The following is a 19,172-nucleotide window of genomic DNA, read 5'->3' on the forward strand; positions in this document are numbered from 1 at the left end:
AGATTCATCTCGCCAGTAATCGCGCAATTACAAAAACAAGGGGTACCGAAAACGAAACGGCCGTAAGTGGGGGATTTAAAACAATAACACTACGACTAACTCCACCGAAGCCAACCCCATTAACGTTAATAATCCACCTCCCGTTCTGTAACGATGTTACAGACAGAATGAACAAATTCGAAAGGTCAAAGCGGAGGTTCAGGGAGCACAGCGCCCAACTGCAACAGGCAGCGAAAACAGCCAAGATAATACCGGTGAAGGTCGCCGGGCCGGAGATAAAGATCCGGACGGCCCCAACACGCATGGGAACCAGGCGCGACACGTCCAACAGACGAAGCCCAGCGGATGATGAACACCGAAATCCCGCGGTTACTGAGAGCACCACCCCAGTGACAAGTTCCGAGCAGGGAAAGACACCCACCCCCTCAAGACGGTCGAGCGGCAATGACCACGAGAACTCTCCGGACCGGGACTTGCTGCAGTGTTGCGTCTCGGAGGGTTCTGGTGGGGAAGCCACGGGCCCATCCCAGGTCGAGGCAACGAAAACAAACGACTTGGGGTTGACAATGCCGACAGGGGTAGTCCTCCTGCCCGCCACCGTGGAGCATATCCTGGAAAGATGTAAGAGGAAAAAGTTCGGCAAGCAGCAGAGCCTGTTGGTGCCGGAAGGGGACATCACGTGAAATGTTAAGAAACAAGTAGTAATATCAGAGGTCAAGAATAGCGTTGAGGAAATTTATGAAGTCCATAGTTATAGGTTGTTTTTTAGTTATAAGGAGATACCTGAAGTGCCTAGTTGTTATAGAATAAAAACATAATTTTGAATTTAAATGCGCGGGCGGGCCAGAAAAGCAGGCACATCGCACAAACGGATTTCCGGGAACGATCACACTAACTCCAGCCACGGGGTATATAAGGAGGAAAAAGTCACTTTTGCGTTCGATCTCGATCAGGTAAGATCAACCGTCTCTCGCAGTTGGGCACCCTCACTAGCAATAGTCAATTTGGTCGGATTTAGCATAGCGCTCAATCTAACCACTGAACCACGCGTTCCCTCTCACAGCAGACCCACAGGGGCTTTGCAATCTCTCTCGCGGCGGACCCAACGGGCCACGCGTTCTCTCTCGCAAAAGACCCACATGGGCTTTGGCATCTCTCTCCAGCGGACCCAACGGGGCACGCATTCTCTTTCGCAACAGACCCACAGGGTTTTGCCATCTCTCACGCGTCGGACCCAGTGGGCCTCGCGTGCTGTCTCATACCAGAGACCCACTGGGTTTCAATTCATTCTCTCTCATACCGGACCCCAGGGTCCGCTTCTCTCAACACATTCGCACTCGCTCTCGTGAATGGCCCCAGAGCCAGCACACGCTGCATCGTTCCTATTATTTTTCTCCTTTTCTTAGCTAGCGGATCACGGAGACGACCAGCCCTCCCGTTTGCCCCAAGGGGCCCCCCACTGCACATTCCAGAGCGTTGAGAGCCCAGCCACCCACGTCGGAAGCTCTCCCTCCCAGGCCTGAGGACCGTCGACGGCGGAGACCCGTCACTTCCTGTTAGTCAACTTTGTAACTCTTGATATGCAATAAACGACTCAAACCTGTGCTATACTAGAACAACCCGCACCATTCTGTGAGCTTAAGGTGGAATCTTCTTTTCAGTAACCACGCCTGACATCAAAATAAATGTTGGAACGGACTGCTGGTATCCGGTGAACTGTCCCAGCCACCCCAAAGCAGGACCGTTACAACCTCTATAGTGGCAACTGGACCAACTTTGTGGGGGCGAACAATTTAATGAAGAAGTTATACGGTAAGCTTCAAGAAGATTATGATCAGCTTATAGCCCCCAAGCTCGCGTCCCAACGGACAACGTGGCACTTCAATCCTCCTCAGTCGCAAAATTTCGGCTGGCTGAGGGAGGCAAATGTGAAGTCGGTGAACCATCACCTCAAGAGGACCTTTGTGGATCGAGGGCTCACCTATGAGGAGTTGGCTACGGTGCTTATAGGCATAGCGATCATCTGATCGCTCTCGCTCTTTGGGACGATGCGTGGGATCGCGAGAACGAAAGCTGGAAGAGGGCAAAGGCAGTCGTCTTCGGCAAGCGAGAGAACACGCACGTCGCATCTAACGCGGGACGCCATTTACATGTGTGCTATATATATGAATAAACGTGAAATTTGAGAATTTGTCTTTCGTGTTACAATGACCCATTGTTAGTCAAATACAAGGGGACACAGTTGATCCCCTGTAGCAAATTCGTGGAAAATTTTTTTTTTCTGTTTTCAATTTGCCGTGACCTTTCTGGAATACGCAATAAAAAAATTAAGTTGGTTTAATGTATTTTTATAAAGAACGATGTTTTAAATTCGCGTTGCTGTTAAAAGTTTCTGGCTATTGTCGAAGAAAGCATGTTGAGTAACTGATAGTGACGTCACTACCTATGTGAGGCCTTATAACATTTCTTAATAACTACCGAAATAATGTTTCGATTTGAAAAATATTTGGTAAATCGATAGATATTGACAAATATATGATATACAAGGTCAACCGAAGACATACACTATAATGTTATGGACGCTACAGTTTTCCGCGGCTTGTGGGCGGAAGAGTGGGCGGAAGAGTGGGTGTGGCTGGATGAAAACTAAGGGCAAGTTTCAGTGCTATCTCATAAATACGTATTCTTAGGCACAATTTTCTAGCTCTTATAGTTACCGAGATTTTTGCATTTTCGGTTTTTTCGGTTTTGTTGGCGCTATAGTGGGCGTGGCTGGATTGAAAAAAATACAATTCGCATTGGGGGATCATAAAAACCTACGTGCTTAATCCGAACTTTCTATCACTAATAGTTACCGAGATATCAGCTTTTCTAGAAAATGCGAAAACCGTCTTTTGAGCTTGGTGGGCGTAAGAATGGGTGTGACCGGATAATGGTACCACCATAAGATGCGCTAGCATTCCAAGATTATACATACTGAATTTGAACCTTTAGGCTCTAATAGTTCCTGAGATTTCCGCGATTTTTGTTTTTCGCGATTTGTGGGCGTGGCAGGATGTTGTAATAAACGTGCGCTGCGTAGGGACCTCAAGAATTTTCATGGTTAATCTCAACTTTGTGTCTCTTATAGTTCCTAAGATCTCAGCCGACAGACGGACATGGCTCAATCGACTTTGCTATTGATATATATGCTTGATAGGGTCGGAAACGCATCCTTCTAAGTGCTACAAACTTTTCAACGAAACTAAACTTTGGATGCCAGCGCAGCCTTTAGTGGTTTTATTATCAGGCCACACCCACCCATACGCCCACAAAGCTAAAAAGACGGTTTACGGATTTTCAAGAAAACCTGATATCTCGGTAACTATAAGTGATTGAATATTCGGTTTAAGCATGTAGATTCATGATGCCCCAAATGCGAATTTTTTTTCATCTAGCCACGCACACTCTAACGCCCACAAAACCCGAAAAACCAAAAATACAAAAATCTCTTCAACTAAAAGAGCTAGAAAGTTAGGCCACGCCCACTCTAACGCCCACAAACCGCGGAACATTGTGGCGTCTATAATAATATTACGAATGCCTTCGTTTGACCTTGTATAACTTATTTCTGTTAATATCTATCGATTTGCCGATTCCGATTTTTCAAATCGGAACATTATTTTGCTACTAATGAAGAAATTTAGGTTATAAGGCCTTACATGGGCAGTTACGTCACTATCAGTTACTCGACATGCTTTCCCCGACAATAGATGACGCTTGGGTAATTTCCACTAGCAGAATGAATATTTTAAAATTGTGTAAAACAGTAACGGGTATCTTATAGTCGCGGCACTCGACCATAGCGTTTCTTCTTGTTGATTATTAGATTTTTTTTATCAATAAATAATTTTATAAATTATTGATCTAATTTTTTTTGTTGTGTGCTTATGGTTTCTGGTTCTTATGGTTTGGTTTTACAAAGATTATGAATTTGTTCATTAACATTATTAGCCAGAGAAGGACCTAATAAGTACAATAATTATAAAAATGTATTTTTATTAAATATTGTTATTTTATTTTATTATTATTAGCTCTGACATTAAGAAGAAAAGGTATTGAGCCGAGCAGCCAAAGACAAAGACGCATGAACACCGGCGGGTTGTTTTGGTCCCAGTTTCGCATGCGCTTTACTGTTATTTAGTAACGCTTTGGGAGCTTTTGTAGAAGTGCTGCTTATAGCAATTAAAAACTCTTAGTTGCGCCACACCTTACCATTATGATAAGTTTCAAATGACCGAATAAGTGAAATCAGACACCTTATTTGCATAAAAATTGGTAGAACTGGAGAGATTTGTCTTAGTCAGCCAGCATATATTAAAAATGTATTAAGAAAATTTAAAATGGAAGACTGTAATTTCCTTAGTACTCCACTCCCAAGCAAGTTAGTCTTTCCCGCCCTGCAATCAGAACAATTATGTGATGTACCGTGTAGAAATTTAATTGGTTGTTTGATGTTATGTACGCGTTTCGACTTAAGTACTTCAATGAGTATTCTAAGCAGATATACAAATAACAACAACAAGAAACTATAGCAATGCCTCACAAGAGGGTCTTTAGATACCTTAAGGGAATTAGTAACCTCAAGCTTGAAACTAATTTAATAATATCCTAAAAGGCTATGTAAATTCCGATTGGGCTAGAAATGAAACTGTCAGAAGAAGTTTTACAGGGTATCTTTTTAAGATGACGCTTCTATGATGTTGCCCTTGATCTTTTTCGCAACCGTTTCAGTAATGGACGATTAATATTTCAGGCTCACATAAACGAGATTCTGCAGCTAAGGGTAGTCGAGACGGGATCCGTTGCAACTCTTCGGGAGTTATCCGACCGATTCAATTGTCATATAAGAGCCATCAAGGTTGCCTCCTCATCCAGATCATCTTTCAAAAGCTGGACCCTGCCACGAATGCAAAGTGTGAAGACTATCTCGCAGGAAAAATGATGACAACCTGTCAACTTGAGGATCTTTGGCTCGCTTTTTGGAACAAAGATGCCGTTCACTTGAGACTGTGGACTTGGCCTTAGCCAGAGGATCAAGTGAGCCGACGTAGACAGTTGAACAATCGTTCGTGTATGCTCCTCAATGCGCCGCCGGCTTCGTGTGCCTTGTGCGGTATCCTGGCACATCCTGTGCCTTCTTGCCCAAGGTTCCTCGCCTGGTCAGTTAAGGAACGACACGATGAAGTCCGGCGACTTGGCCTTTTCTTCATTTGCCTCAAGTCTGGACACTTAGCCCGTGTTATAGCCCTGTTACATCCTTGAGTGGATCCTGCCAATGAGGCTGGCTTTGCGACGTCTCGGGCTCCGCCAGCCAACGCGTTTGTGACGCAGGATAGCTACACTGAAGCAGTGTTCTTGCCAACTTCCTTCCCTGCCAAACGATACTTGATTCCGCCTCACAAATTCATCTCATCACATCGCGGTTGGCAGCCAACTTCACCTTTATCGGTCCGAATGCTCTGTAGCGGTAACTGACCTAGGAGACACTGAAGTCACTACGGATGGAGCATCGAATAATGTTTGCCTGAAGTCTCGCCTATCCACGTATTCGGTATGGATTGAGGCAGTTGTGGGGTCTCACATCGCAGAGCGTCAATCTGGTCCGAGCATTGATGTCTCCAACTGGAAGGTTCCTGCTTATGTAGTTCTGGCAGATGTGGATTTGCCGATTGGAGCCACCCTGTTTTTTGATCTGCTTTTAGTTCGGCAAATTCAACTAGGAGACGGTCTGCCACTTGTGCACAATACGCGCTTTGGATGGGAAGTTTCTGGAGATGGATGGGAGGTTGAGCTGCAGAACTGGAACGATCGTCTGGCTTTCTATATTGACCTTGTACATAACGTGGAGACAGAGAATTGACGCCTGAGACGACTTATATCAAGAACATGTTTGAGGCTGAGCTGCTGGAGACCCGTCGCCTTCTGTATGGTACGGCTAAGGATCTTTTCCGTGGCAAAGTCGATAGCAAGCGTCTGTGGGAGGAGAACGAGGAGCTGAAGTCTGGACAAGAAAACCAAGGAATGCATCACTGCTGAGGGAAATGCCCGCTTGTACGAACTGAGCAAATTCAACCTGGCCAGTTTCGATCAGAAGTAGATTACTGATGATCTGAACGATATGACCAAGGAGTTGGATCGTCTGCGCCAGCAGTTCGAGGACACGCGCAAGGCTCTTGAGCATGAGACACTGTCGGGATTTGACTTGTGCAATACAATTCAGAGCCTACATAAGAAGCTGTCGTTAAAAAATCAGATCCACGCACAGGGCATCTGTCGACTGCAAGAGGCCGCTGCACGCACATCCAACTCTACGCACCAGTCCATCGGATAGTTGCGCTCGACTCGTGTTCGTATTGACGGTCTTAATGCCAAGACTCACGATTTTAATCTCGTACATAAATTGGTTCAGAAACTAGATAACACTCCCGGCCGTCACGGTCAAGAGGTGGCTCAGATCGGGAAGGAGCTTATTCAACTGCGCGATATGATCCATCAACTGCAGGAGTATCAAAACATCGAGGTCTCACTGGATTTGGAAATCACTGCCTACGACAAGGACTACTATGTGTCATCCAGTGCTAAAGGCAACGTGGAGAACAAGGAGGTGGTGGCCATTGGAGGCTGGCAGCTGCAGAGTTTTGATCAACGAGGCCGATCTTTCGACCACCTACAAGTTCCATCGTTCTGCAAAAACTGAAATTTGTTGCCGAACTTAAAAACAGCTGTTGGAACGACAAGGCGTGCGGTGCCTGCTGCCACTCAAAGGCTGTCTTTTTTTTAAACTATCAGGATTTGTTTTTCATGCCCCCGGACGACGTGGGTGGGAAACTAGCTGACACAAAAGAGATATTATATTTAGAGGAGTGGTTATCTAAAGAATTTTCAGTGTAATTTTTTTATCTAACAGGATTTGTTTTGCATGCGCCAAAATGACGTTAAAAAGCAATTATTGTATTTTTTTCACAACGATATTAAATAGTGTTTATTTATTATCATTATATAGAATGAGTAGCGATTTAATTTAAATTAAAACACAATTATTGTATTTATTTCACAACAATATTAAATAGTATTTATTTATTATCATCATATAGAATGGTTATAATGAACATTAGAATATCTATATATGTCAGAGGCTTAGACATTTGCTGCTCTTCTTCTTGCATTTTGATACTGATGTGCAGTAAGTCACGTTCAACTACTAACACTTCTCCATCTTCGATCTCAGAGCAAACTGAACTCTGCTTCCCTCTGCCCGCTTCCCATGGCACTCGCCATGCAGTATTGCATCATCCAATTGTCCATCCCTTTTTGATTTCTCTCTCTCTCAGAGACCCCAACACCCGACCGCGCCACACTCGGCTGAGACGGCACTCTCTCTCGATCTCAGTCCTGACATCTTCGACAGGGCCTTCCTGACTTTACACGTCCTCGTGTGCGTACTGTAAAACTAGGTTGGTACCATTCTTGCTTCATTTCTCTTTTCATCTTTTTCATCTCCTAACATCATTCTTATGAAAACAAATAGTCTTCACACTTCATAAACTGCGTTATCAAATGTCGGTTTCGCCGGCTATCTCGCTTTCTCACATCATACAGTGAGTCATTTCAAACTTGGCACACCAGTCAACCGCGCCACATGCCATGGCAGAACACTCCTGGTTCTACACTTGTGCTTTCGGCTTGACCTGGTATAACTCTCTCTCAGCAGCTTGTACTCTTCTGCGTAAACCCGCCCATTTGGTTACCTTCGTTATCAAGCCACAGTTACAGGTTCTCGCTGCCCCTGACGACGCTTTGCACCTTTAATGCCATAATCTACTCAGATCCAAACTACACCACACAATATTATCCATACCAGGCATAACTATAAGTGTCTTATTCACCATCGCCACTTTTATCAAAAGTCTTATCAGAAGTCTGCTCGTCCGGCAGCTTCCTCAAACTCTCGTGTGAATACTTATATGTTCGCTTGCTATTCAACGATTTTAACAGGTATCGATTACCTTCCAACAACTCGACAACCACAAAAGGTCCTATGATGCCGTTCTTCACTTCTAAGCAATACATGATCCCCAACCTTATGTTTTAAAATCTTGGCCTTATTCTTATCAACTCGATTCTTTTCATATCTCGCATTAACTTCAATATTTCCTTTGGCCTGAGCCTGGCAATAAGCCCATTAGCCTGGCCTCACTTCCAATCAATAATTCCAAGGGGCTATTCTTTTTCATCCTGTTCGTCGTACAATTCATGGCTAACTGTACCTCACTAAGTGCATCCTGCCAGGAACGTTCATCTATCTCTACCGCTGTCAACATATTTTTCGTCGCGCTCATCACTCTAGGCTTACCGTCTACTTTTCGCCTACTTGCATCTGTATGCAGCTCTTTGCGATATTTCGGATCGAAGATAATTAAAATCGGATTATGAGAAAGTACTGAGATAATCTTCTGACGTATTACTTCATGCTCTGTGTTTAGGTGAGGGGCCATTGTGACGCCGCTCATCTGAGCTTAAGAGCGCATCCGCGCTGAAGATCGCATCCACGCTGAAGAGCGCATCCACGCTGAAGAGCGCACCCGCGCTGAAGACCGCATCCGCCCTCGCCCCTCTCTGCACAATCTTGCACTCTCTCTCCCTCGGGTTCAACTGCAGCGCTCGGCCGTCGGCGATCCTTTTTCTTATGCTAAGCTAAGTTAAGTCAGTTTTTCTGTATGCAGTGAATAAAGCTGACGGCCTTCCTCCACGACGCCCCCGACTTCATTTTCTCTACAACCAAGAGGTATCTTTTTGTGGCAACACCGCCCCACTACAACATTTTGGTTCTTCGAGCCGGATATTCTGGATACTTTTTCTACCAGCAGTTCCCGGCAGTGTTCCGCCAAAAGATAAGTACGAAATTTTTTTCATCTCCGTCTCTCTGCCGGTCTTCAGCAGTGGTCCGAAAATTAAATTTCGTTCACGCTGCTGCAAGATTTTTGTCCTTCCGTGTCAACTCCAAGTCCGAGTTTTCCGACACAACGGCAGTGTGAGATTTTCTACTCTTCTTCGTCTTCAAATTCTGCACATTTTTCCATCCGACTCCGTTTTGTGTGTCGCCGTTTTCGGCCCCTCCTTTATTTGCTATTCCGTTATTCGCTTGCCAACGGTCGAGGCATATGTGCATACATATAATATACACACATACAAACATAAATTTTTTTTGGTGCAATTAATCCGCGAAAAATTGACCAAGTGAACAGTGAAATTGTGTGGTGACAAAAATAAGGCATAATTAATATTGGCCAGCCGGTGTGAATTATTTCCAAAAATTCCTAAATTCACCGAACAGTCCGCCGCTGGCGTAATATTTTTTTCCCAATCAGTGTTTTTTTTTTACACCACACAGCTTTCTGTTCCTCCAGTTATACAGTCCACTTATCAACGCTCCACTGTGCCAACTATAGGCCTTACGTGACCTTACATATATACATACTTGCATGCATGCCATATATTTTCTGCGACCGGGGCCATTCCAAGGGCAAAGAGTGACGAATCCGTCAGTACAATCCCCGATCCTACACAGAGGCAGACTTGCTCTGTTGTAAAAATGGCTCAAAGTGCAGTCGAAGTGGCGCTGAAAAAGTTCATCGCTACGACAGATCGAATTAGCCAATTTGAGGCCAACATCAATACCCCGGGAGGCCCAGAAACAGGCTCCCAATACATGTGCGAAGTCCATCGAGACCAAATTCGGGCACTTTGGGAGAAGGTGGAGAAGTGCTATGAGAGCTGCTCCGATTTGCTCGCCGTGTCCGACGACAATTCGGCCACCTAAGCAGTGCTGGAATCGAAGTACAGCTACTGTTACTCCGTATATTCGAGGTGTATTGCCCAGCTTCGGGAGAAAATTGCCTCCCAATCCACGCAGGCTTCCGTCAATGTCCACACGCCCGCGTCTACAGGCTGTCGGTTACCTCCAGTGGATACCGAGGTTTTTCGCGGGTTATTACCTTCGGTGGCCCACCTTTAGAGACTTGTTTACGGCCATTTATATCCAAAACTCGCGGCTCACCCCGGTAGAGAATTTGTTTCACTTGCTGTCCAAAACAAGTGGTGACGCACACGCCATTGTTGCTAAGGCTCCGCTTACCCATGAGGGGTTTGTCGCAGCGTGGCAAAGCCTCACAGACCGTTTTGAGAATCGGCGGCTGTTAGTCAATAGCCAGTTGAAGGTCCTTTTCAACCTCCAGGCTATTTCTCAAGAGTCCGCGGTCGCGTTGAGGGAGCTGCAAGCCACCATTCAGAGTTGTCTGACAGCCATAGAAATGTCCGCCATCAATGTTGAGGCTTGGGACTGTCTCCTGGTATTTATGATTTCCACAAAGGCACACTTTCTATGTGGGAGCAATCCGTACATAATAAGGCCGGATTTCCAACATGGAAGGAATTAGATAACTTCCTGACAGAGCGCCATCGGACTCTGGAGGCCATCAACGACGTTAGGCATAGTGGCTCCGCGCAATCTCCGTTAAGGTCGGGACTTCCTACTGCCCCTGCACGGAGGCTCAATTCGTACGAGACTCGAGTGGCTCCGGGCCAAAAGGGATGCGATCTCTGTTCCAGGGAGAACCACCCTATTCGCTTATGTCCGCGTTTTCTAGAAATGAACGTGGATGGGCGCTCGACTACATTAAGAGGAAGCAGTTATGCTTGAACTGTTTTACCCGAGGGCACCAGCAGCGAGACTGCACGAGCGCCCATACCTGCTTCACATGCCACAGCCGACACCACACCCTCCTGCACCGCGGCAATCCGTTCGCTACCGCTCCAAGTCCGCCAGCAAGGGCTAGACCCGCACAAACTGCCAGAAGCACAAACGGCTCAGAGGATCAGTCAGATGTGCAGGTGAGCTTCGCTTCCGGGTCAGGAGCCGTCCTACTGGGCACTGACCTATCAAAGTGTGCCATTTGGGAAGCAGTTTCCAGGCACGAGCACTGATAGACTCAGGGTCCGAAGCGACGTTCATAACTGAACGAATGTTCAACGTTGTCAAGCTTCCCTTCAAGACTATGAAGGCCCAAGTGTCCGGTCTTAATCAGACCATTTCCGCGCAGTCTACTAAATTGTGCCATTTCTCCATTCGGTCGCCGTCAAGACCCGGGTTACAATTAGAGACTGCGTCTTACGTTCTTCCGCAGTTGGCAGGAGATCTGCCATCATATCCGATTCCGCGGGATCGTCTCAAGGGTCTGCCCGACATTCCCCTGGCGCACCCCAACTTCTTTGAAAGCTGGGCAGTTTCGATCAGAAGTAGATTACTGATGAACTGAACGATATGACCAAGGAGTTGGATCGTCTGCGCCAGCAGTTCGAGGACACGCGCAAGGCCCTAGAGCATGAGACACTGTCGGGATTTGACTTGTGCAATACAATTCGGAGCCTACATAAGAAGCTGTCGTTAAAAAATCAGATCCACTCACAGGGCATCTGTCGACTGCAAGAGGCCGCTGCACGCACATCCAACTCTTCGCACCAGTCCATCGGATAGTTGCGCTCGACTCGTGTTCGTATTGAAGGTCTTAATGCCAAGACTCTCGATTTTAATCTCGTACATAAATTGGTTCAGAAAGTAGATAACACTCCCGAGCGTCACGGTCAAGAGGTGGCTCAGATCGGGAAGGAGCTTATTCGACTGCGCGAAGATATGACCCATCAACTGCAGGAGTACCAAGACATCGAGGTCTCACTGGATCTGGAAATCTCTGCCTACGACAAGGACTACTATGTGTCATCCAGTGCTAAAGGCAACGTGGAGAACAAGGTGATCGATCCAGAGGGAAAGTTCGTAAAGCATAAGGGAACAATAAGGACAACGATGAGGTGGCCATTGGAGGCTGGCAGCTGCAGCGTTTTGATCAACGAGGCTGGTTTTCGACTACCTACAAGTTCCATCGTTCTGCAAAAACTGAAATTTGTTGCCGAACTTAAAAACAGCTGTTGGAACGACAAGGCGTGCGGTGTCTGCTGCCCCTCAAGGGCTGTCTTTTTTTTAAACTATCAGGATTTGTTTTTCATGCGCCCGGACGACGTGGGTGGGAAACTAGCTGACACAAAAGACATATTATATTTAGAGGAGTGGTTATCTAAAGAATTTTCAGTGTAATTTTTTTATCTAACAGGATTTGTTTTGCATGCGCCCAAATGACGTTAAAAAGCAATTATTGTATTTTTTTCACAACGATATTAAATAGTGTTTATTTATTAAATAAACGCTGAATAGCGCATCCGCCCTCGCCCCTCTCTGCACAATCTTGCACTCTTGCTCTCTCGGGTCCAACTGCAGCGGTCGGCCGTCGGCGATCGTCTTTTTCTTATGCTAAGTTAAGTTAAGTCAGTTTCCTTGTATGAAGTGGATAAAGCAGACGGGCGATTCCACGACTCCCCGGACTTCCACCACCATCAAGAGGCCTAGTGGCTGCGGGCAATCTCCGCCAAGGTCGGGACTTCCTGCTGCCCCTGCACGGAGGCTCAATTCGTACGAGACTCGAGTGGCTCCGGGCCAAAAGGGATGCGATCTCTGTTCGAGGGAGAACCACCCTATCCGCTTATGTCCGCGTTTCCTAGAAATGAACGTGGACGGGCGCTCCGACTACATTAAGAGGAGTCAGTTATGCTTGAACTGTTTTGCCCGAGGGCACCAGCAGCGAGACTGCACGAGCGCCCATACCTGCTTCACATGCCACAGCCGACACCACACCCTCCTGCACCGCGGCAATCCGTTCGCTACCGCTCCAAGTCCGCCTACTCCAGCAAGGGCTCGACCCGCACAACCTGCCAGAAGCACAAGCGGCTCAGAGGATCAGTCGGATGTGCAGGTGTGCTTCGCCTCCGGGCCTGGAGCCGTCCTACTGGGCACTGCCCTTATCAACGTGTGCCATCTGGGGTGCAGTTTCCAGGCACGAGCACTGATAGACTCAGGGTCCGAAGCGACGTTCATAACTGAACGACTGTTCAACCTTGTCAAGCTTCCCTTCAAGACTATTCAAGCCCAAGTGTCCGGTCTTAATCAGACCATTTCCGCGCAGTCTACTAAATTGTGCTATTTATCCATTCGGTCGCCGTCTAGACCCGGGTTGCAATTCGAGACTGCGGCTTACGTTCTTCCTCAGTTGGCAGGAAATCTGCCATCATATCCGATTCCGCGGGATCGTCTCAAGGGGCTGCCCGACATTCCCCTGGCGGACCCCAACTTCTTTGAAAGCTCCCAAGTCGATGTGTTAATAGGAGCTGACATTCTTCCGTCCATTCTTCTCGGTAATACCAGGGCTAACATCTGCGGGTCACTTCTCGGTCAGGAAACCATTTTTGGATGGGTGCTGACAGGCCCATTATCTCCAGCCAACCCTCGCAGCGTGTCCGTTTTTTCCACACGAGTTGCCCGTAGCCTCGGTGACTCGCTGGATCAGCTCCTCACCAAATTTTGGGAGGTGGAGGATATGCCCACACAGATTAATTCGGAATCGGATTCAGTTTGCGAGCACAATTTTGTCCAGACGACGAGAAGAGACGAGTGTGGCAAGTACGTTGTGACGCTCCCCTTACGCGACCCCGAGCTGTCGGCTTCACGGGCCTTTGCTCTTGCTCAGTTCCTACGAAATGAGCAGCGCCTGAAGAGGGATCCGCCCCTTAAGGCCCGCTATGACTCGGTAATACAGGAATACATCGACTTAGGCCACATGACGGAGGTCTCTCCCACGAGCAGTTCCGCTACCTACTACCTCCCACATCATGCCGTTTTTAAGCCCGAAAGCACGACCACCAAGGTGCGGGTAGTCTTCAATGCTTTGAGCCCGTCCGCAAACGGAACCAGTCTAAACGACATTCTTTACGCGGGCCCGGTCTTTTAATCCGACCTGACGATTCAAATCCTAAAGTGGCGATACTTTAGGTTTGTCTTCAACGCCGACATCGAGAAGATGTATCGGCAAATTTGGGTAGACCCCAAGCATACTCCGCTCCGCTGTGCCCCGTTCCAAGCGATCCGTGTCATGCAGCAGCTCGCTGACGACGAAGAGTTGAAGTACCCGCAGGCAAGCCAAATTATCCGGCATTTTATGTACGTTGATGACGTTCTCGCGGGGGTAGACTCCGAAACCGAAGCCCAAGTGGTGATTCGGGAGCTAAAGGGCGCCCTAGAGTCAGCAGGGTTTCCACTGAGGAAATGGACGTCGAATAGCAAGGCGATCCGGGCCGACATTCCGAGCGACCACCTCCTTCGTGCTGATTTCCTCGACATCGATGCGGAGAGCACGGCCAAGACACTCGGCGTGCGCTGGAAAGCGACGAGAGATGAGTTTTTTTTTGTTCCGCCAGATTTGACTTGTGGCTCGTCCTTCACGAAGCGCCAAGTCCTCTCCCAAATTGCCAAAATGTTCGATCCAGCAGGTTGGCTCGCTCCTTTGATTGTCCGGGCAAAAATGTTCATGCAGGACATCTGGCTTCTGGATCTGGTTTGGGACGACGCCCTCCCTCAAGATTTCTGTCAGCGATGGGTTGACTTCCTGGAGAATTACTCGGTGCTCGATCAGATTCGTGTTCCTCGATGGGTCGCGTTCCGACCACACCTAAGGGTCGAGCATCACGGGTTCTGCGACGCTTCAGAGAAGGCGTACGGCGCAGCAATTTACGTCCGTGTCGAGGCTGGGTCTGCGGTCATAGTGAACCTGCTGACGGCAAAGACTCGAGTGGCCCCAGTTAAAACGGTGTCGCTCCCTCGGCTAGAGCTGTGCGGCGCCTTGCTGCTGTCGGAAATGGCCACCGCCGTTCTGCCAAAGATGCCAGGGCCCGCATCTGCCCCATACTGTTGGACGGACTCGACTATTGTCCTCGCATGGCTGCAGAAGCCAGCGTGTCAGTGGACAACGTTCGTGGCCAACCGGGTAGCCAAGATCGCCCAGTTCACCGACGTGCAGAAATGGGCACATGTCCGCTCCGAGCAGAACCCTGCGGACCTCGCCAGCCGAGGCGTAGCTCTACAAGACCTTGCGGATAACCAGTTGTGGTGGCACGGGCCTGGCTGGCTGCAAGGGCCTCGCAGCGAGTGACCCACTCAAGGCAACGAGGCCCCCGTGACTGAACTCGAGAAGCGAGCAGTCAAGGTCCATGTCGCGAAGGCGCCCCCCGAAGATCTCCTTGAACGTTTCTCCACACGTGACAAGGCACTACGAGTCCTTGCCTATGTTTGTCGCTTCATCCAGCGCGCGCGGTAGATACGCTCTCCGTTTGAAGAGCACCTGACTGCTAATGAGATTACGTCGGCTGAACGTCTTCTAGTTTCCGTCACTCAGCGCAGACACTTCGTCTCTGAAATGGGCTGCTTAAGCGAAAAGCGTCCAGTATCAGCGTCCAGTCCGGTTCAAAATCTGAACCCCTTCATGGATTCGCAAGGCCTTATGAGAGCCTGCGGCCAGGTCACGTCCTCTGAACTTCTCCAATACGACGAACGACATCCGATAATCCTTCCATACGACTGCCATCTGTCTCGACTCCTTGTTCAATTTACGCATCGCATCACGCTGCACGGTGGCAATCAGCTGATGATCCGCCTGATTCGGGCCAAATTCTGGATTCCAAGGGTGAGGAATTTGGTCAAGTCCGTCGTCTATGCTTGTAAGGTATGTGTCATCCACAAGAAGAAGTTGCAGACGCAACTCATGGGAGAGCTACCGAAGGAACGGACGTCCTTCTCGCGCCCATTCACGTACACAGGTGTGGATTATGCCGGTTCTTTCGAGATAAAGAACTATACGGGGCGAGCCTGCCTCATCACAAAGGGGTATGTGTTGGTGTTTGTGTACTTCTCCACTAAGGGCATCCATTTAGAGCCTACGTCGGACCTTACGACCGAGAAATTTCTGGCGGCTTTCGCTCGGTTCGTGACCCGGAGAGGATGCCCCCGTCAAGTGCAGTCGGACAACGGGAAGACCTTTGTGGGGGCAGCTGCCGTGCTATCTCGCGATTTTCTCCAGAGCCTAAAAGGGGCTGTGACAGGTGCCTATAGTCACCAGCAGCTTCTCTGGCATTTCATTCATCCGGGAGCCCCCCACATGGGGGGCCTGTGGGAGGCAGGCGTCAAGAGCTTCAAGACCTTGTTCTACAAGTCCACCGCCACACGGAAATACACCTTTGAGGAGCTGGCTACTCTCCTGGCGAGGATCGAGGCGTGCCTAAATTCGCGGCCGCTCGCACCAATGTCCAAAGACCCTGCTGATCTGATGGCTCTTACACCTGGGCACTTTCTGGTGGGAGGTCCTCTTCTCGTCACGAACCCGAGTTAAAGGGGGATACTACGTCAATCTCCGCGTCGGGGATATGGTGGTCATCAAGGAGGCCAACCTTCCGTCCAATGAGTGGTGATTAGGCAGGATTGACGCGGTGTATCCAGGATCCGATGGCCATGTACGCGTGATTGACATCCGCACCGCGCGAGGGCTCGTCAAGCGGCCCGTCGCTAAGGTCGTCCTTCTTCCGATGGACGCGTCCGCCTGCACACAATAATTATGCGTTTCTTCCTTTCCAATGCCCCTGTCCATTGTGCTGTCTCGTAGCTCTGCCCGTAATTCCAAGTCGAACTTCACACCAATTCTGATAACGGTGTTTTGTTTCTCCATCATAGTTCCGCCAGTCATATTCAGCACGATGTCGCCACGTCCACGCAGCGCCCAGTCACTGGAGAGCAGATGTACTCGAGGTACACAGTCCTACCGATGCCGAGTCTGCAGAGGGATCCATCCTTTGAAGCAATGTCGGCGCTTTCTACGTCTCAGCGCCGAGAAGCGGCTCCGGGCGGTTCTCGTGAACCCGTATTGCTCCAACTGCCTGGGTCACGAGCACTCCGACGGATCGTGCCGGCGTGGGGACTGCTGTAGAACGTGTGGTCAGGATCACCACTCGCTGCTGCACCTCGTAGAGAAGCCGCAAGCTCGGCGCCAGCCGCGTCAAGAGGAGCACCGTTCACGGAGCGTGGGAGACAGTACACGGAGTGTCTCAGCTGGCGCTCAGCCGTCGTCCGTCAACTCCCGGCGCGGTTCGGTTGCTTCTCGGCCGGACTCACAAGCCGGTCCACGGCCATCGACTTCCCGGCGCTCGTCGGCAGCTCCTCAGCATTCTTCCGCCACTGGCCGGCAAGCTTCAAGTGCTCCACGGCCTTCGTCCGCCACTCATCGGGTGCCGACCACCGCTCGCCCGACAGCGTCATTCGCGCCTAGGCAACTTTCCGCCTCTCGCCAAGGGACCCCGCAGGACGCAGCCGCTGTGCCCACCCTATCGTCGCTGCTGCAGAGGAACAGCGTCAACGTTCTGCCGACCGCGCTAGTGCGCTTTGACACCGGGACCCGGATCTTCAACACGGGGGCCCTTATCGACTCGTGTACGCCCTCGAGCTGCATCGACGCATCGCTAGCGGCGTGCTTCCGTCTGCCCACTACCAGCGTGGGGGACGAACAAGTTTGTTCGGCCACCGTGGGTTCCAAAACGGATGATAGCGTTCGGCTGGAAGTCGTTTTCAAAATCGAGCCTCACGTGCGCGTTCGTATGCCGTCTCGAGAGCTGAGCAAGGCGGTGCGTGCCCACTTCCGAGGCGTGACATTGGCGGATGAGCGGTTCTATCTGCCAGCGACATTCTCCGTTGTCCTGGGCGCGGATATGTACCCGCGTATCATACAGCCGGGGTTCCTGAAGATCCAGGACGGGCTGCCGGTGGCCCAGAGCACCGTTTTTGGATGGGTCGTGTCCGGAGCCTGTCACCAACCGTAGCGACGAGGGAGCTGTTGCAACCCGAGTGATTGCAAGGGGGGCGGGATGTTCAGGTGAGGGGCCAATGTGCCGCCGAAGAAGAGCGCGTGAAGAGCGCATCCGCGCTGAAAAGCTCATCCACGCTAAACAGCGCATCCGCGCTGAAGAGCGCATCCGCGCTGAAGAGCGCATCCGCGCTGAAGAGCGCATCCGCCCTCGCCCCTTTCTGCACAATTTTCCTTTCTCCCCCCCTCGGGTCCAACCGCGCCGGCCGGGCGTCGGGGTCCTTCTCTTTTTTTTTTTTTTTTTTTTTTATTTTGTTTTTATAAAAAAAAAAAATAAAGAAAGAGGGGGTTTCCCCCCCCCCCCCAACAACCACCAAAAAAAAAAGGTTATTTTTTTTCAACACCGCCCCACTACAACAATAAGTAAACGAGCAGTGAAAAGACTAAGTTCGACCTATTGAAAAATTGTAATAGTGATTAAGTGATTAAAAAATAAAATTAAATTTTTTTACAAAAATCACGACAGAGAAACTTAATTGGCGCCCAACGTGAGCCGTGCGATTAAAAAAAAAACAAGCTTTAAAATAAAAACAAAAAAGTTTTAAAGTGAAAAACGGAATTTAGCGCGGCCAAAAACCCGATACAACCGACGAATAAAATAAAGCCTGTGTTGATAAAAATAAGGTGGAAATTAATAAATGCAATAATCCCCTTAAACTCTATACAACCGGCAAAAAAAAAAAAAGTTTGTGTTGATCAAAAAAACTAAGGTGGAAAATAATTAATGAAATAATCCCCTTAAAATCTCAAATTACAAAATAGTGATCGTAACATAAATTCACTGCTCGGACAATATAAAAATCAAAAAGTGACAAAAAAAACTCTCATCAAAAAATAAACATTGAAAAAAACAGTTAAATTAAACAAATGTTTAAAATCAAATAGTAAAAAAAATCTTCAAAATCAACAACAAAAAAACATTCAAAGAAAACAGGCTGAAGGGCAATCCCTCGCCAAATATAGAAAGGAAGGAACACCCAATCTAAAATAAAAAAAAAGGAAGGACGACCCCAATCAGGATCATCATTCAGGATAAGGACGACCCCAACAGGAAAAATAACAACGAGAAGAAAAAAATATAAGGACGATTCGTGAGCGATACTATTTTTTTATTGTTATTATCATATATTTATTATTATTATTATACAAAAAATTTTGTAAGAAAGAAAATACGAATTTACAAAGTGGAAGAGTTAATTTCAAATTTCGAAAAACTTCTCAAAGTTTCAGAACCTTCAACAAGCCAGGTTGGAGCAAATAAAAGACCCTACATGAGTCAGCCACAAG

The 19,172-nt window shown here is 48.4% G+C and overlaps 1 pseudogene; it reads left to right on the forward strand.

Moving 5' to 3' along the window:
* The first annotated feature begins 9,591 nt into the window (after positions 1-9,591).
* On the forward strand, positions 9,592-16,297 carry LOC121529867 (annotated as a pseudogene).
* Positions 16,298-19,172: the final 2,875 nt, after the last annotated feature.

This window comes from Drosophila eugracilis, unplaced genomic scaffold (assembly GCF_018153835.1).
Source record: "Drosophila eugracilis isolate 14026-0451.02 unplaced genomic scaffold, ASM1815383v1 contig_2011, whole genome shotgun sequence".
Classification (NCBI taxonomy): Eukaryota; Metazoa; Arthropoda; class Insecta; order Diptera; family Drosophilidae; genus Drosophila; species Drosophila eugracilis.